Raw genomic sequence first — 19492 nt, forward strand, 5'->3', positions numbered from 1 at the left:
TTGAGCTGGAGCTATCTGGCGGACTTGCCAGAGTGCCCAAGTGCCTCTGAGCTGATAGACCTTGTGGGCAAGAATCCTTGCTGTCCCTGTGTAGGACACCAGTGGGTGTTCCAAAGCACTGCAAGCCCTTGCAAGCCCTTGCAAGCCCTCGACATCCTATCTCTTACGGCTCCTGAACGTTGCTCTGTAGGAGATGAGGATGGTGAGCTGTGCAGTGCTCCTCAAGAAGGAATTGCCTTGGTCTTGCCACTGCTATCCAGTTGAAAAGGATTTGCATCCATGAGCCGAGCTTGGAAGGTGGCCCTGCCAGCAGATTGTCTTGCAGCGGAGAACCTCCAGCAGCCTCATGCAAGGTTTTCTTCCCTCAGCCCCAGGCCTGTGATTCCAGCAGCTCCTCAAGTGCTTCCTGTCAGATGTGCTGGGGCTGCCCCCTGGCCAGCTCTGGCAGTGGACACGGGAGGCTGCTCCTCTGGATCCTGCGTGGGGCCTGGTGACCACTGCGTTGCCGGGTGCTGGCATTGTGACATGGGGATGACACAGCCGCATATGTGCAGCCCTTTGGAGGAAGCCTTTGGGGTGCTGGCTCCAAATCAGTCCCTGTACCTACAAAATAGGGGAGTAAGCAACCTAATAGAGTCCCTTTTTTGCAAAAAGACAGTGTGGATTTGCAGCCAGTGTAGCCTTCCTTCCAGGAGCAATACTGCCTGTAGTATCATGTATGGAGGCCTCAGGGCTCGCTCAGGGCTTGTCACGCAGAACTGCAGGCCTGACAGAGCAGAACTGCTCTCCTCTCCTCTCCTCTCCTCTCCTCTCCTCTCCTCTCCTCTTCTCTCCTGTCCGCCAGTCCAATATCTAAGAGACTGTTTGCCTGAAAGGACAGAGGGGTTTCAGTTCCAAAATCAATGTCAAGGACACATAACACAATGAATTTTATTTTATTTTGTTGTTAATTTATTAATTTTCTTGATTTGATGTTAATTCATGTTATGTTATTTCATGTCATTTTTTTTCCCTTTGTGACTCTGTTTCAGAACCCAGGCTCACAAGCATTAGCTCAAGCCCAAGTGTAGCCAGGAGTAGGCTGAGGCATTCTTCAGTTTAGCAGGAGAAAAGATCCCTTGCAGGCTGGCAAAGGCAAGTCCCAGAGCTGCAGAGAGCAGCAGCAGGAATAGAGGCCAAGCTGTCCGCGCTTCCTGCAGAGGGAGAACCTTGACAAGGAGTTGTGGGACTGACCATGCACAAAAGAGGAAGAAGAAGAAGAAGAAGAAGAAGAAGAAGAAGAAGAAGAAGAAGAGGTGAGTGGTACCGTGGCATCTCTTCCAAAGCGTGACATGTAGCGATGACGAGCAGACTTTTTGCCTTCCACAACTTGTTTGGCTGCTGTGCTTCTTGGGCAGGGATGCATGAGAAGTGCTCTGGTCCCTGCCAGGCGCTTGTGTTAGCTGCAGGGAGAGCTGAGAAGTGGCAGCTGCGGCTGCCAGCATGGTGGAGCATGAGCAGCCGGCTCCCAGGCCAAATGGCCCAAAGAAATGGTGGCAAGGGGCCGTGCTGAGAACTGCAGAGGAAGGCAAAAAACCGCCGGGGACCAGTGCCAATGTGCCCCGGGGGAAAAAGTTCCTTGCTGAGCCCAGTGCTGGCCATGGGCTGTTCCCTGAGCATGTGAGCCAGACCTGGCTCCTTGTCCCACAGGCTGCTCATGCTTCGCAGGAGCTGCCCAAGCCCTATCCTCCCTTGAGCTGGAGCTATCTGGCGGACTTGCCAGAGTGCCCAAGTGCCTCTGAGCTGATAGACCTTGTGGGCAAGAATCCTTGCTGTCCCTGTGTAGGACACCAGTGGGTGTTCCAAAGCACTGCAAGCCGTTGCAAGCCCTTGCAAGCCCTCGACATCCTATCTCTTACGGCTCCTGAGCGTTGCTGTGTAGGAGATGAGGATGGTGAGCTGTGCAGTGCTCCTCAAGAAGGAATTGCCTTGGTCTTGCCGCTGCTATCCAGTTGAAAAGGATTTGCATCCATGAGCCGAGCTTGGAAGGTGGCCCTGCCAGCAGATTGTCTTGCAGCGGAGAACCTCCAGCAGCCTCCTGCAAGGTTTTCTTCCCTCAGCCCCTGTCCTGTGATTCCAGCAGCTCCTCAAGTGCTTCCTGTCAGATGTGCTGGGGCTGCCCCCAGGCCAGCTCTGGCAGTGGACACGGGAGGCTGCTCCTCTGGATCCTGCGTGGGGCCTGGTGACCACTGCGTTGCCGGGTGCTGGCATTGTGACATGGGGGTGACACAGCCGCATATGTGCAGCCCTTTGGAGGAAGCCTTTGGGGTGCTGGCTCCAAATCAGTCCCTGTAGCTACAAAATAGGGGAGTAAGCAACCTAATAGAGTCCCTTTTTTGCAGAAAGACAGTGTGGATTTGTTGCCAGTGCAGCCTTACTTCCAGGAGCAATACTGCCTGTAGTATCATGTATGGAGGCCTCAGGGCTAGCTCAGGGCTTGTCACGCAGAACTGCAGGCCTGACAGAGCAGAACTGCTCTCCTCTCCTCTCCTCTCCTCTCCTCTCCTGTCCTCTTCTCTCCTGTCCGCCAGTCCAATATCTAAGAGACTGTTTGCCTGAAAGGACAGAGGGTTTTCAGTTCCAAAATCAATGTCAAGGACACATAACACAATGAATTTTATTTTATTTTGTTGTTAATTTATTAATTTTCTTGATTTGATGTTAATTCATGTTATGTTATTTCATGTCATTTTTTTTCCCTTTGTGACTCTGTTTCAGAACCCAGGCTCACAAGCACTAGCTCAAGCCCAAGTGTAGCCAGGAGTAGGCTGAGGCATTCTTCAGTTTAGCAGGAGAAAAGATCCCTTGCAGGCTGGCAAAGGCAAGTCCCAGAGCTGCAGAGAGCAGCAGCAGGAATAGAGGCCAAGCTGTGCACGGTTCCTGCAGAGGGAGAACCTTGACAAGGAGTTGTGGGACTGACCATGCACAAAAGAGGAAAAAGAAGAAGAAAAAGAAGAAGAAGGAGAAGAAGAAGAAGAGGAAGAAGAGGAAGAAGAGGTGAGTGGTACCGTGGCATCTCTTCCAAAGCGTGACATGTAGCGATGACGAGCAGACTTTTTGCCTTCCACAACTTGTTTGGCTGCTGTGCTTCTTGGGCAGGGATGCATGAGAAGCGCTCTGGTCCCTGCCAGGCGCTTGTGTTAGCTGCAGGGAGAGCTGAGAAGTGGCAGCTGCGGCTGGCAGCATGGTGGAGCATGAGCAGCCGGCTCCCAGGCCAAATGGCCCAAAGAAATGGTGGCAAGGGGCCGTGCTGAGAACTGCAGAGGAAGGCAAAAAACCGCTGGGGACCAGTGCCAATGTGCCCCAGGGGAAAAAGTTCCTTGCTGAGCCCAGTGCTGGCCATGGGCTGTTCCCTGAGCATGTGAGCCAGACCTGGCTCCTTGTCCCACAGGCTGCTCATGCTTCGCAGGAGCTGCCCAAGCCCTATCCTCCCTTGAGCTGGAGCTATCTGGCGGACTTGCCAGAGTGCCCAAGTGCCTCTGAGCTGATAGACCTTGTGGGCAAGAATCCTTGCTGTCCCTGTGTAGGACACCAGTGGGTGTTCCAAAGCACTGCAAGCCCTTGCAAGCCCTTGCAAGCCCTCGACATCCTATCTCTTACGGCTCCTGAGCGTTGCTCTGTAGGAGATGAGGATGGTGAGCTGTGCAGTGCTCCTCAAGAAGGAATTGCCTTGGTCTTGCCGCTGCTATCCAGTTGAAAAGGATTTGCATCCATGAGCCGAGCTTGGAAGGTGGCCCTGCCAGCAGATTGTCTTGCAGCGGAGAACCTCCAGCAGCCTCCTGCAAGGTTTTCTTCCCTCAGCCCCTGGCCTGTGATTCCAGCAGCTCCTCAAGTGCTTCCTGTGAGATGTGCTGGGGCTGCCCCCGGGCCAGCTCTGGCAGTGGACACGGGAGGCTGCTCCTCTGGATCCTGCGTGGGGCCTGGTGACCACTGCGTTGCCGGGTGCTGGCATTGTGACATGGGGATGACACAGCCGCATATGTGCAGCCCTTTGGAGGAAGCCTTTGGGGTGCTGGCTCCAAATCAGTCCCTGTAGCTACAAAATAGGGGAGTAAGCAACCTAATAGAGTCCCTTTTTTGCAGAAAGACAGTGTGGATTTGTAGCCAGTGTAGCCTTCCTTCCAGGAGCAATACTGCCTGTAGTATCATGTATGGAGGCCTCAGGGCTAGCTCAGGGCTTGTCACGCAGAACTGCAGGCCTGACAGAGCAGAACTGCTCTCCTCTCCTCTCCTCACCTCTCCTCTCCTCTCCTGTCCTCTTCTCTCCTGTCCGCCAGTCCAATATCTAAGAGACTGTTTGCCTGAAAGGACAGAGGGTTTTCAGTTCCAAAATCAATGTCAAGGACACATAACACAATGAATTTTATTTTATTTTGTTGTTAATTTATTAATTTTCTTGATTTTATGTTAATTCATGTTATGTTATTTCATGTCATTTTTTTTCCCTTTGTGACTCTGTTTCAGAACCCAGGCTCACAAGCACTAGCTCAAGCGCAAGTGTAGCCAGGAGTAGGCTGAGGCATTCTTCAGTTTAGCAGGAGAAAAGATCCCTTGCAGGCTGGCAAAGGCAAGTCCCAGAGCTGCAGAGAGCAGCAGCAGGAATAGAGGCCAAGCTGTCCGCGGTTCCTGCAGAGGGAGAACCTTGACAAGGAGTTGTGGGACTGACCATGCACAAAAGAGGAAGAAGAAGAAGAAGAAGAAGAAGAGGCAGAAGAGGAAGAAGAGGTGAGTGGTACCGTGGCATCTCTTCCAAAGCGTGACATGTAGCGATGACGAGCAGACTTTTTGCCTTCCACAACTTGTTTGGCTGCTGTGCTTCTTGGGCAGGGATGCATGAGAAGCGCTCTGGTCCCTGCCAGGCGCTTGTGTTACCTGCAGGGAGAGCTGAGAAGTGGCAGCTGCGGCTGCCAGCATGGTGGAGCATGAGCAGCCGGCTCCCAGGCCAAATGGCCCAAAGAAATGGTGGCAAGGGGCGGTGCTGAGAACTGCAGAGGAAGGCAAAAAACCGCCGGGGACCAGTGCCAATGTGCCCCAGGGGAAAAAGTTCCTTGCTGAGCCCAGTGCTGGCCATGGGCTGTTCCCTGAGCATGTGAGCCAGACCTTGCTCCTTGTCCCACAGGCTGCTCATGCTTCCCAGGAGCTGCGCAAGCCCTATCCTCCCTTGAGCTGGAGCTATCTGGCGGACTTGCCAGAGTGCCCAAGTGCCTCTGAGATGATAGACCTTGTGGGCAAGAATCCTTGCTGTCCCTGTGTAGGACACCAGTGGGTGTTCCAAAGCACTGCAAGCCCTTGCAAGCCCTTGCAAGCCCTCGACATCCTATCTCTTAGGGCTCCTGAGCGTTGCTGTGTAGGAGATGAGGATGGTGAGCTGTGCAGTGCTCCTCAAGAAGGAATTGCCTTGGTCTTGCCACTGCTATCCAGTTGAAAAGGATTTGCATCCATGAGCCGAGCTTGGAAGGTGGCCCTGCCAGCAGATTGTCTTGCAGCGGAGAACCTCCAGCAGCCTCATGCAAGGTTTTCTTCCCTCAGCCCCTGGCCTGTGATTCCAGCAGCTCCTCAAGTGCTTCCTGTCAGATGTGCTGGGGCTGCCCCCGGGCCAGCTCTGGCAGTGGACACGGGAGGCTGCTCCTCTGGATCCTGCGTGGGGCCTGGTGACCACTGCGTTGCCGGGTGCTGGCATTGTGACATGGGGGTGACACAGCCGCATATGTGCAGCCCTTTGGAGGAAGCCTTTGGGGTGCTGGCTCCAAATCAGTCCCTGTACCTACAAAATAGGGGAGTAAGCAACCTAATAGAGTCCCTTTTTTGCAAAAAGACAGTGTGGATTTGTTGCCAGTGCAGCCTTCCTTCCAGTAGCAATACTGCCTGTAGTATCATGTATGGAGGCCTCAGGGCTCGCTCAGGGCTTGTCACGCAGAACTGCAGGCCTGACAGAGCAGAACTGCTCTCCTCTCCTCTCCTCTCCTCTCCTGTCCTCTCCTCTCCTCTCCTCTCCTCTCCTCTCCTCTCCTCTCCTCTCCTCTCTTCTCCTCTCCTCTCCTCTCCTCTCCTGTCCGCCAGTCCAATATCTAAGAGACTGTTTGCCTGAAAGGACAGAGGGGTTTCAGTTCCAAAATCAATTTCAAGGACACATAACACAATGAATTTTATTTTATTTTGTTGTTAATTTATTAATTTTCTTGATTTTATGTTAATTCATGTTATGTTTCTTCGTGTCATTTTTTTTCCCTTTGTGACTCTGTTTCAGAACCCAGGCTCACAAGCATTAGCTCAAGCCCAAGTGTAGCCAGGAGTAGGCTGAGGCATTCTTCAGTTTAGCATGAGAAAAGATCCCTTGCAGGCTGGCAAAGGCAAGTCCCAGAGCTGCAGAGAGCAGCAGCAGGAATAGAGGCCAAGCTGTCCGCGCTTCCTGCAGAGGGAGAACCTTGACAAGGAGTTGTGGGACTGACCATGCACAAAAGAGGAAGAAGAAGAAGAAGAAGAAGAAGAAGAAGAAGAAGAAGAAGAGGAAGAAGAGGAAGAAGAGGAAGAAGAGGTGAGTGGTACCGTGGCATCTCTTCCAAAGCATGACAGGTAGCGATGACGAGCAGACTTTTTGCCTTCCACAACTTGTTTGGCTGCTGTGCTTCTTGGGCAGGGATGCATGAGAAGCACTCTGGTCCCCGCCAGGCGCTTGTGTTAGCTGCAGGGAGAGCTGAGAAGTGGCAGCTGCGGCTGCCAGCATGGTGGAGCATGAGCAGCCGGCTCCCAGGCCAAATGGCCCAAAGAAATGGTGGCAAGGGGCCGTGCTGAGAACTGCAGAGGAAGGCAAAAAACCGCCGGGGACCAGTGCCAATGTGCCCCAGGGGAAAAAGTTCCTTGCTGAGCCCAGTGCTGGCCATGGGCTGTTCCCTGAGCATGTGAGCCAGACCTGGCTCCTTGTCCCACAGGCTGCTCATGCTTCCCAGGAGCTGCCCAAGCCCTATCCTCCCTTGAGCTGGAGCTATCTGGCGGACTTGCCAGAGTGCCCAAGTGCCTCTGAGCTGATAGACCTTGTGGGCAAGAATCCTTGCTGTCCCTGTGTAGGACACCAGTGGGTGTTCCAAAGCACTGCAAGCCCTTGCAAGGCCTTGCAAGCCCTCGACATCCTATCTCTTACGGCTCCTGAGCGTTGCTCTGTAGGAGATGAGGATGGTGAGCTGTGCAGTGCTCCTCAAGAAGGAATTGCCTTGGTCTTGCCACTGCTATCGAGTTGAAAAGGATTTGCATCCATGAGCCGAGCTTGGAAGGTGGCCCTGCCAGCAGATTGTCTTGCAGCGGAGAACCTCCAGCAGCCTCGTGCAAGGTTTTCTTCCCTCAGCCCCTGGCCTGTGATTCCAGCAGCTCCTCAAGTGCTTCCTGTCAGATGTGCTGGGGCTGCCCCCGGGCCAGCTCTGGCAGTGGACACGGGAGGCTGCTCCTCTGGATCCTGCGTGGGGCCTGGTGACCACTGCGTTGCCGGGTGCTGGCATTGTGACATGGGGCTGACACAGCCACATATGTGCAGCCCTTTGGAGGAAGCCTTTGGGGTGCTGGCTCCAAATCAGTCCCTGTACCTACAAAATTGGGGAGTAAGCAACCTAATAGAGTCCCTTTTTTGCAAAAAGACAGTGTGGATTTGTTGCCAGTGCAGCCTTCCTTCCAGTAGCAATACTGCCTGTAGTATCATGTATGGAGGCCTCAGGGCTCACTCAGGGCTTGTCACGCAGAACTGCAGGCCTGACAGAGCAGAACTGCTCTCCTCTCCTCTCCTCTCCTCTCCTCTCCTCTCCTCTCCTCTCCTCTCCTCTCCTCTCCTCTCCTCTCCTCTCCTCTCCTCTCCTCTCCTGTCCGCCAGTCCAATATCTAAGAGACTGTTTGCCTGAAAGGACAGAGGGTTTTCAGTTCCAAAAACAATGTCAAGGACACATAACACAATGAATTTTATTTTATTTTGTTGTTAATTTATTAATTTTCTTGATTTTATGTTAATTCATGTTATGTTATTTCATGTCATTTTTTTTCCCTTTGTGACTCTGTTTCAGAAGCCAGGCTCACAAGCATTAGCTCAAGCCCAAGTGTAGCCAGGAGTAGGCTGAGGCATTCTTCAGTTTAGCATGAGAAAAGATCCCTTGCAGGCTGGCAAAGGCAAGTCCCAGAGCTGCAGAGAGCAGCAGCAGGAATAGAGGCCAAGCTGTCCGCGGTTCCTGCAGAGGGAGAACCTTGACAAGGAGTTGTGGGACTGACCATGCACAAAAGAGGAAGAAGAAGAAGAAGAAGAAGAAGAAGAAGAGGCAGAAGAGGAAGAAGAGGAAGAAGAGGTGAGTGGTACCGTGGCATCTCTTCCAAAGCGTGACATGTAGCGATGACGAGCAGACTTTTTGCCTTCCACAACTTGTTTGGCTGCTGTGCTTCTTGGGCAGGGATGCATGAGAAGCGCTCTGGTCCCTGCCAGGCGCTTGTGTTAGCTGCAGGGAGAGCTGAGAAGTGGCAGCTGCGGCTGCCAGCATGGTGGAGCATGAGCAGCCGGCTCCCAGGCCAAATGGCCCAAAGAAATGGTGGCAAGGGGCCGTGCTGAGAACTGCAGAGGAAGGCAAAAAACCGCCGGGGACCAGTGCCAATGTGCCCCAGGGGAAAAAGTTCCTTGCTGAGCCCAGTGCTGGCCATGGGCTGTTCCCTGAGCATGTGAGCCAGACCTGGCTCCTTGTCCCACAGGCTGCTCATGCTTCCCAGGAGCTGCCCAAGCCCTATCCTCCCTTGAGCTGGAGCTATCTGGCGGACTTGCCAGAGTGCCCAAGTGCCTCTGAGCTGATAGACCTTGTGGGCAAGAATCCTTGCTGTCCCTGTGTAGGACACCAGTGGGTGTTCCAAAGCACTGCAAGCCCTTGCAAGCCCTTGCAAGCCCTCGACATCCTATCTCTTACGGCTCCTGAGCGTTGCTGTGTAGGAGATGAGGATGGTGAGCTGTGCAGTGCTCCTCAAGAAGGAATTGCCTTGGTCTTGCCACTGCTATCCAGTTGAAAAGGATTTGCATCCATGAGCCGAGCTTGGAAGGTGGCCCTGCCAGCAGATTGTCTTGCAGCGGAGAACCTCCAGCAGCCTCATGCAAGGTTTTCTTCCCTCAGCCCCTGGCCTGGGATTCCAGCAGTTCCTCAAGTGCTACCTGTCAGATGTGCTGGGGCTGCCCCCGGGCCAGCTCTGGCAGTGGACACGGGAGGGTGCTCCTCTGGATCCTGCGTGGGGCCTGGCGACCACTGCGTTGTCGGGTGCTGGCATTGTGACATGGGGGTGACACAGCCGCATATGTGCAGCCCTTTGGAGGAAGCCTTTGGGGTGCTGGCTCCAAATCAGTCCCTGTACCTACAAAATAGGGGAGTAAGCAACCTAACAGAGTCCCTTTTTTGCAAAAAGACAGTGTGGATTTGTTGCCAGTGCAGCCTTCCTTCCAGTAGCAATACTGCCTGTAGTATCATGTATGGAGGCCTCAGGGCTCGCTCAGGGCTTGTCACGCAGAACTGCAGGCCTGACAGAGCAGAACTGCTCTCCTCTCCTCTGCTCTCGTCTCCTGTCCTCTCCTCTCCTCTCCTCTCCTCTCCTCTCCTCTTCTCTCCTCTCCTCTCCTCTCCTCTCCTCTCCTCTCCTCTCCTCTCCTGTCCGCCAGTCCAATATCTAAGAGACTGTTTGCCTGAAAGGACAGAGGGTTTTCAGTTCCAAAATCAATGTCAAGGACACATAACACAATGAATTTTATTTTATTTTGTTGTTAATTTATTAATTTTCTTGATTTGATGTTAATTCATGTTATGTGATTTCATGTCATTTTTTTTCCCTTTGTGACTCTGTTTCAGAACCCAGGCTCACAAGCATTAGCTCAAGCCCAAGTGTAGCCAGGAGTAGGCTGAGGCATTCTTCAGTTTAGCATGAGAAAAGATCCCTTGCAGGCTGGCAAAGGCAAGTCCCAGAGCTGCAGAGAGCAGCAGCAGGAATAGAGGCCAAGCTGTCCGCGGTTCCTGCAGAGGGAGAACCTTGACAACGAGTTGTGGGACTGACCATGCACAAAAGAGGAGGAGGAAGAAGAAGAAGAAGAAGAAGAAGAAGAGGCAGAAGAGGAAGAAGAGGTGAGTGGTACCGTGGCATCTCTTCCAAAGCGTGACATGTAGCGATGACGAGCAGACTTTTTGCCTTGCACAACTTGTTTGGCTGCTGTGCTTCTTGGGCAGGGATGCATGAGAAGCGCTCTGGTCCCTGCCAGGCACTTGTGTTACCTGCAGGGAGAGCTGATAAGTGGCAGCTGCGGCTGCCAGCATGGTGGAGCATGAGCAGCCAGCTCCCAGGCCAAATGGCCCAAAGAAATGGTGGCAAGGGGCCGTGCTGAGAACTGCAGAGGAAGGCAAAAACTGCCAGGGACCAGTGCCAATGTGCCCCAGGGGAAAAAGTTCCTTGCTGAGCCCAGTGCTGGCCATGGGCTGTTCCCTGAGCATGTGAGCCAGACCTGGCTCCTTGTCCCACAGGCTGCTCATGCTTCCCAGGAGCTGCCCAAGCCCTATCCTCCCTTGAGCTGGAGCTATCTGGCGGACTTGCCAGAGTGCCCAAGTGCCTCTGAGCTGATAGACCTTGTGGGCAAGAATCCTTGCTGTCCCTGTGTAGGACACCAGTGGGTGTTCCAAAGCACTGCAAGCCCTTGCAAGCCCTTGCAAGCCCTCGACATCCTATCTCTTAGGGCTCCTGAGCGTTGCTGTGTAGGAGATGAGGATGGTGAGCTGTGCAGTGCTCCTCAAGAAGGAATTGCCTTGGTCTTGCCACTGCTATCCAGTTGAAAAGGATTTGCATCCATGAGCCGAGCTTGGAAGGTGGCCCTGCCAGCAGATTGTCTTGCAGCGGAGAACCTCCAGCAGCCTCCTGCAAGGTTTTCTTCCCTCAGCCCCTGGCCTGTGATTCCAGCAGCTCCTCAAGTGCTTCCTGTGAGATGTGCTGGGGCTGCCCCCGGGCCAGCTCTGGCAGTGGACACGGGAGGCTGCTCCTCTGGATCCTGCGTGGGGCCTGGTGACCACTGCGTTGCCGGGTGCTGGCATTGTGACATGGGGGTGACACAGCCGCATATGTGCAGCCCTTTGGAGGAAGCCTTTGGGGTGCTGGCTCCAAATCAGTCCCTGTACCTACAAAATAGGGGAGTAAGCAACCTAATAGAGTCCCTCTTTTGCAAAAAGACAGTGTGGATTTGTTGCCAGTGCAGCCTTCCTTCCAGTAGCAATACTGCCTGTAGTATCATGTATGGAGGCCTCAGGGCTCGCTCAGGGCTTGTCACGCAGAACTGCAGGCCTGACAGAGCAGAACTGCTCTCCTCTCCTCTCCTCTCCTCTCCTCTCGTCTTCTCTTCTCTCCTGTCCGCCAGTCCAATATCTAAGAGACTGTTTGCCTGAAAGGACAGAGGGGTTTCAGTTCCAAAATCAATTTCAAGGACACATAACACAATGAATTTTATTTTATTTTGTTGTTAATTTAGTAATTTTCTTGATTTTATGTTAATTCATGTGATGTTTCTTCGTGTCATTTTTTTTTCCCTTTGTGACTCTGTTTCAGAACCCAGGCTCACAAGCATTAGCTCAAGCCCAAGTGTAGCCAGGAGTAGGCTGAGGCATTCTTCAGTTTAGCCTGAGAAAAGATCCCTTGCAGGCTGGCAAAGGCAAGTCCCAGAGCTGCAGAGAGCAGCAGCAGGAATAGAGGCCAAGCTGTCCGCGGTTCCTGCAGAGGGAGAACCTTGACAAGGAGTTGTGGGACTGACCATGCACAAAAGAGGAGGAAGAAGAAGAAGAAGAAGAAGAAGAAGAAGAGGCAGAAGAGGAAGAAGAGGTGAGTGGTACCGTGGCATCTCTTCCAAAGCGTGACATGTAGCGATGACGAGCAGACTTTTTGCCTTCCACAACTTGTTTGGCTGCTGTGCTTCTTGGGCAGGGATGCATGAGAAGCGCTCTGGTCCCTGCCAGGCGCTTGTGTTAGCTGCAGGGAGAGCTGAGAAGTGGCAGCTGCGGCTGCCAGCATGGTGGAGCATGAGCAGCCAGCTCCCAGGCCAAATGGCCCAAAGAAATGGTGGCAAGGGGCCATGCTGAGAACTGCAGAGGAAGGCAAAAACTGCCGGGGACCAGTGTCAATGTGCCCCAGGTGAAAAAGTTCCTTGCTGAGCCCAGTGCTGGCCATGGGCTGTTCCCTGAGCATGTGAGCCAGACCTGGCTCCTTGTCCCACAGGCTGCTCATGCTTCGCAGGAGCTGCCCAAGCCCTATCCTCCCTTGAGCTGGAGCTATCTGGCGGACTTGCCAGAGTGCCCAAGTGCCTCTGAGCTGATAGACCTTGTGGGCAAGAATCCTTGCTGTCCCTGTGTAGGACACCAGTGGGTGTTCCAAAGCACTGCAAGCCCTTGCAAGCCCTTGCAAGCCCTCGACATCCTATCTCTTACGGCTCCTGAGCGTTGCTCTGTAGGAGATGAGGATGGTGAGCTGTGCAGTGCTCCTCAAGAAGGAATTGCCTTGGTCTTGCCGCTGCTATCCAGTTGAAAAGGATTTGCATCCATGAGCCGAGCTTGGAAGGTGGCCCTGCCAGCAGATTGTCTTGCAGCGGAGAACCTCCAGCAGCCTCCTGCAAGGTTTTCTTCCCTCAGCCCCTGGCCTGTGATTCCAGCAGCTCCTCAAGTGCTTCCTGTGAGATGTGCTGGGGCTGCCCCCGGGCCAGCTCTGGCAGTGGACACGGGAGGCTGCTCCTCTGGATCCTGCGTGGGGCCTGGTGACCACTGCGTTGCCGGGTGCTGGCATTGTGACATGGGGATGACACAGCCGCATATGTGCAGCCCTTTGGAGGAAGCCTTTGGGGTGCTGGCTCCAAATCAGTCCCTGTAGCTACAAAATAGGGGAGTAAGCAACCTAATAGAGTCCCTTTTTTGCAGAAAGACAGTGTGGATTTGTAGCCAGTGTAGCCTTCCTTCCAGGAGCAATACTGCCTGTAGTATCATGTATGGAGGCCTCAGGGCTAGCTCAGGGCTTGTCACGCAGAACTGCAGGCCTGACAGAGCAGAACTGCTCTCCTCTCCTCTCCTCACCTCTCCTCTCCTCTCCTGTCCTCTTCTCTCCTGTCCGCCAGTCCAATATCTAAGAGACTGTTTGCCTGAAAGGACAGAGGGTTTTCAGTTCCAAAATCAATGTCAAGGACACATAACACAATGAATTTTATTTTATTTTGTTGTTAATTTATTAATTTTCTTGATTTTATGTTAATTCATGTTATGTTATTTCATGTCATTTTTTTTCCCTTTGTGACTCTGTTTCAGAACCCAGGCTCACAAGCACTAGCTCAAGCGCAAGTGTAGCCAGGAGTAGGCTGAGGCATTCTTCAGTTTAGCAGGAGAAAAGATCCCTTGCAGGCTGGCAAAGGCAAGTCCCAGAGCTGCAGAGAGCAGCAGCAGGAATAGAGGCCAAGCTGTCCGCGGTTCCTGCAGAGGGAGAACCTTGACAAGGAGTTGTGGGACTGACCATGCACAAAAGAGGAAGAAGAAGAAGAAGAAGAAGAAGAGGCAGAAGAGGAAGAAGAGGTGAGTGGTACCGTGGCATCTCTTCCAAAGCGTGACATGTAGCGATGACGAGCAGACTTTTTGCCTTCCACAACTTGTTTGGCTGCTGTGCTTCTTGGGCAGGGATGCATGAGAAGCGCTCTGGTCCCTGCCAGGCGCTTGTGTTAGCTGCAGGGAGAGCTGAGAAGTGGCAGCTGCGGCTGCCAGCATGGTGGAGCATGAGCAGCCGGCTCCCAGGCCAAATGGCCCAAAGAAATGGTGGCAAGAGGCCGTGCTGAGAACTGCAGAGGAAGGCAAAAAACCGCCGGGGACCAGTGCCAATGTGCCCCAGGGGAAAAAGTTCCTTGCTGAGCCCAGTGCTGGCCATGGGCTGTTCCCTGAGCATGTGAGCCAGACCTTGCTCCTTGTCCCACAGGCTGCTCATGCTTCCCAGGAGCTGCGCAAGCCCTATCCTCCCTTGAGCTGGAGCTATCTGGCGGACTTGCCAGAGTGCCCAAGTGCCTCTGAGATGATAGACCTTGTGGGCAAGAATCCTTGCTGTCCCTGTGTAGGACACCAGTGGGTGTTCCAAAGCACTGCAAGCCCTTGCAAGCCCTTGCAAGCCCTCGACATCCTATCTCTTAGGGCTCCTGAGCGTTGCTGTGTAGGAGATGAGGATGGTGAGCTGTGCAGTGCTCCTCAAGAAGGAATTGCCTTGGTCTTGCCACTGCTATCCAGTTGAAAAGGATTTGCATCCATGAGCCGAGCTTGGAAGGTGGCCCTGCCAGCAGATTGTCTTGCAGCGGAGAACCTCCAGCAGCCTCATGCAAGGTTTTCTTCCCTCAGCCCCTGGCCTGTGATTCCAGCAGCTCCTCAAGTGCTTCCTGTCAGATGTGCTGGGGCTGCCCCCGGGCCAGCTCTGGCAGTGGACACGGGAGGCTGCTCCTCTGGATCCTGCGTGGGGCCTGGTGACCACTGCGTTGCCGGGTGCTGGCATTGTGACATGGGGGTGACACAGCCGCATATGTGCAGCCCTTTGGAGGAAGCCTTTGGGGTGCTGGCTCCAAATCAGTCCCTGTAGCTACAAAATAGGGGAGTAAGCAACCTAATAGAGTCCCTTTTTTGCAAAAAGACAGTGTGGATTTGTTGCCAGTGCAGCCTTCCTTCCAGTAGCAATACTGCCTGTAGTATCATGTATGGAGGCCTCAGGGCTCGCTCAGGGCTTGTCACGCAGAACTGCAGGCCTGACAGAGCAGAACTGCTCTCCTCTCCTCTCCTCTCCTCTCCTGTCCTCTCCTCTCCTCTCCTCTCCTCTCCTCTCCTCTCCTCTCCTCTCCTCTCCTCTCCTCTCCTCTCCTCTCCTGTCCGCCAGTCCAATATCTAAGAGACTGTTTGCCTGAAAGGACAGAGGGGTTTCAGTTCCAAAATCAATTTCAAGGACACATAACACAATGAATTTTATTTTATTTTGTTGTTAATTTATTAATTTTCTTGATTTTATGTTAATTCATGTTATGTTTCTTCGTGTCATTTTTTTTCCCTTTGTGACTCTGTTTCAGAACCCAGGCTCACAAGCATTAGCTCAAGCCCAAGTGTAGCCAGGAGTAGGCTGAGGCATTCTTCAGTTTAGCATGAGAAAAGATCCCTTGCAGGCTGGCAAAGGCAAGTCCCAGAGCTGCAGAGAGCAGCAGCAGGAATAGAGGCCAAGCTGTCCGCGCTTCCTGCAGAGGGAGAACCTTGACAAGGAGTTGTGGGACTGACCATGCACAAAAGAGGAAGAAGAAGAAGAAGAAGAAGAAGAAGAAGAAGAAGAAGAGGAAGAAGAGGAAGAAGAGGAAGAAGAGGTGAGTGGTACCGTGGCATCTCTTCCAAAGCATGACAGGTAGCGATGACGAGCAGACTTTTTGCCTTCCACAACTTGTTTGGCTGCTGTGCTTCTTGGGCAGGGATGCATGAGAAGCACTCTGGTCCCCGCCAGGCGCTTGTGTTAGCTGCAGGGAGAGCTGAGAAGTGGCAGCTGCGGCTGCCAGCATGGTGGAGCATGAGCAGCCGGCTCCCAGGCCAAATGGCCCAAAGAAATGGTGGCAAGGGGCCGTGCTGAGAACTGCAGAGGAAGGCAAAAAACCGCCGGGGACCAGTGCCAATGTGCCCCAGGGGAAAAAGTTCCTTGCTGAGCCCAGTGCTGGCCATGGGCTGTTCCCTGAGCATGTGAGCCAGACCTGGCTCCTTGTCCCACAGGCTGCTCATGCTTCCCAGGAGCTGCCCAAGCCCTATCCTCCCTTGAGCTGGAGCTATCTGGCGGACTTGCCAGAGTGCCCAAGTGCCTCTGAGCTGATAGACCTTGTGGGCAAGAATCCTTGCTGTCCCTGTGTAGGACACCAGTGGGTGTTCCAAAGCACTGCAAGCCCTTGCAAGCCCTTGCAAGCCCTCGACATCCTATCTCTTACGGCTCCTGAGCGTTGCTCTGTAGGAGATGAGGATGGTGAGCTGTGCAGTGCTCCTCAAGAAGGAATTGCCTTGGTCTTGCCACTGCTATCGAGTTGAAAAGGATTTGCATCCATGAGCCGAGCTTGGAAGGTGGCCCTGCCAGCAGATTGTCTTGCAGCGGAGAACCTCCAGCAGCCTCGTGCAAGGTTTTCTTCCCTCAGCCCCTGGCCTGTGATTCCAGCAGCTCCTCAAGTGCTTCCTGTCAGATGTGCTGGGGCTGCCCCCGGGCCAGCTCTGGCAGTGGACACGGGAGGCTGCTCCTCTGGATCCTGCGTGGGGCCTGGTGACCACTGCGTTGCCGGGTGCTGGCATTGTGACATGGGGCTGACACAGCCGCATATGTGCAGCCCTTTGGAGGAAGCCTTTGGGGTGCTGGCTCCAAATCAGTCCCTGTACCTACAAAATTGGGGAGTAAGCAACCTAATAGAGTCCCTTTTTTGCAAAAAGACAGTGTGGATTTGTTGCCAGTGCAGCCTTCCTTCCAGTAGCAATACTGCCTGTAGTATCATGTATGGAGGCCTCAGGGCTCACTCAGGGCTTGTCACGCAGAACTGCAGGCCTGACAGAGCAGAACTGCTCTCCTCTCCTCTCCTCTCCTCTCCTCTCCTCTCCTCTCCTCTCCTCTCCTCTCCTCTCCTCTCCTGTCCACCAGTCCAATATCTAAGAGACTGTTTGCCTGAAAGCACAGAGGGTTTTCAGTTCCAAAATCAATGTCAAGGACACATAACACAATGAATTTTATTTTATTTTGTTGTTAATTTATTAATTTTCTTGATTTTATGTTAATTCATGTTATGTTATTTCATGTCATTTTTTTTCCCTTTGTGACTCTGTTTCAGAAGCCAGGCTCACAAGCATTAGCTCAAGCCCAAGTGTAGCCAGGAGTAGGCTGAGGCATTCTTCAGTTTAGCATGAGAAAAGATCCCTTGCAGGCTGGCAAAGGCAAGTCCCAGAGCTGCAGAGAGCAGCAGCAGGAATAGAGGCCAAGCTGTCCGCGGTTCCTGCAGAGGGAGAACCTTGACAAGGAGTTGTGGGACTGACCATGCACAAAAGAGGAAGAAGAAGAAGAAGAAGAAGAAGAAGAAGAGGCAGAAGAGGAAGAAGAGGAAGAAGAGGTGAGTGGTACCGTGGCATCTCTTCCAAAGCGTGACATGTAGCGATGACGAGCAGACTTTTTGCCTTCCACAACTTGTTTGGCTGCTGTGCTTCTTGGGCAGGGATGCATGAGAAGCGCTCTGGTCCCTGCCAGGCGCTTGTGTTAGCTGCAGGGAGAGCTGAGAAGTGGCAGCTGCGGCTGCCAGCATGGTGGAGCATGAGCAGCCGGCTCCCAGGCCAAATGGCCCAAAGAAATGGTGGCAAGGGGCCGTGCTGAGAACTGCAGAGGAAGGCAAAAAACCGCCGGGGACCAGTGCCAATGTGCCCCAGGGGAAAAAGTTCCTTGCTGAGCCCAGTGCTGGCCATGGGCTGTTCCCTGAGCATGTGAGCCAGACCTGGCTCCTTGTCCCACAGGCTGCTCATGCTTCCCAGGAGCTGCCCAAGCCCTATCCTCCCTTGAGCTGGAGCTATCTGGCGGACTTGCCAGAGTGCCCAAGTGCCTCTGAGCTGATAGACCTTGTGGGCAAGAATCCTTGCTGTCCCTGTGTAGGACACCAGTGGGTGTTCCAAAGCACTGCAAGCCCTTGCAAGCCCTTGCAAGCCCTCGACATCCTATCTCTTACGGCTCCTGAGCGTTGCTGTGTAGGAGATGAGGATGGTGAGCTGTGCAGTGCTCCTCAAGAAGGAATTGCCTTGGTCTTGCCACTGCTATCCAGTTGAAAAGGATTTGCATCCATGAGCCGAGCTTGGAAGGTGGCCCTGCCAGCAGATTGTCTTGCAGCGGAGAACCTCCAGCAGCCTCATGCAAGGTTTTCTTCCCTCAGCCCCTGGCCTGGGATTCCAGCAGTTCCTCAAGTGCTACCTGTCAGATGTGCTGGGGCTGCCCCCGGGCCAGCTCTGGCAGTGGACACGGGAGGGTGCTCCTCTGGATCCTGCGTGGGGCCTGGTGACCACTGCGTTGTCGGGTGCTGGCATTGTGACATGGGGGTGACACAGCCGCATATGTGCAGCCCTTTGGAGGAAGCCTTTGGGGTGCTGGCTCCAAATCAGTCCCTGTACCTACAAAATAGGGGAGTAAGCAACCTAACAGAGTCCCTTTTTTGCAAAAAGACAGTGTGGATTTGTTGCCAGTGCAGCCTTCCTTCCAGTAGCAATACTGCCTGTAGTATCATGTATGGAGGCCTCAGGGCTCGCTCAGGGCTTGTCACGCAGAACTGCAGGCCTGACAGAGCAGAACTGCTCTCCTCTCCTCTGCTCTCGTCTCCTGTCCTCTCCTCTCCTCTCCTCTCCTCTCCTCTTCGCTCCTCTCCTCTCCTCTCCTCTCCTCTCCTCTCCTCTCCTGTCCGCCAGTCCAATATCTAAGAGACTGTTTGCCTGAAAGGACAGAGGGTTTTCAGTTCCAAAATCAATGTCAAGGACACATAACACAATGAATTTTATTTTATTTTGTTGTTAATTTATTAATTTTCTTGATTTTATGTTAATTCATGTTATGTTATTTCATGTCATTTTTTTTCCCTTTGTGACTCTGTTTCAGAACCCAGGCTCACAAGCATTAGCTCAAGCCCAAGTGTAGCCAGGAGTAGGCTGAGGCATTCTTCAGTTTAGCATGAGAAAAGATCCCTTGCAGGCTGGCAAAGGCAAGTCCCAGAGCTGCAGAGAGCAGCAGCAGGAATAGAGGCCAAGCTGTCCGCGGTTCCTGCAGAGGGAGAACCTTGACAAGGAGTTGTGGGACTGACCATGCACAAAAGAGGAAGAAGAAGAAGAAGAAGAAGAAGAAGAAGAGGCAGAAGAGGAAGAAGAGGAAGAAGAGGTGAGTGGTACCGTGGCATCTCTTCCAAAGCGTGACATGTAGCGATGACGAGCAGACTTTTTGCCTTCCACAACTTGTTTGGCTGCTGTGCTTCTTGGGCAGGGATGCATGAGAAGCGCTCTGGTCCCTGCCAGGCGCTTGTGTTAGCTGCAGGGAGAGCTGAGAAGTGGCAGCTGCGGCTGCCAGCATGGTGGAGCATGAGCAGCCGGCTCCCAGGCCAAATGGCCCAAAGAAATGGTGGCAAGGGGCCGTGCTGAGAACTGCAGAGGAAGGCAAAAAACCGCCGGGGACCAGTGCCAATGTGCCCCGGGGGAAAAAGTTCCTTGCTGAGCCCAGTGCTGGCCATGGGCTGTTCCCTGAGCATGTGAGCCAGACCTGGCTCCTTGTCCCACAGGCTGCTCATGCTTCCCAGGAGCTGCCCAAGCCCTATCCTCCCTTGAGCTGGAGCTATCTGGCGGACTTGCCAGAGTGCCCAAGTGCCTCTGAGCTGATAGACCTTGTGGGCAAGAATCCTTGCTGTCCCTGT

The sequence above is a fragment of the Caloenas nicobarica genome, unplaced genomic scaffold (assembly GCF_036013445.1).
Source record: "Caloenas nicobarica isolate bCalNic1 unplaced genomic scaffold, bCalNic1.hap1 Scaffold_97, whole genome shotgun sequence".
Classification (NCBI taxonomy): Eukaryota; Metazoa; Chordata; class Aves; order Columbiformes; family Columbidae; genus Caloenas; species Caloenas nicobarica.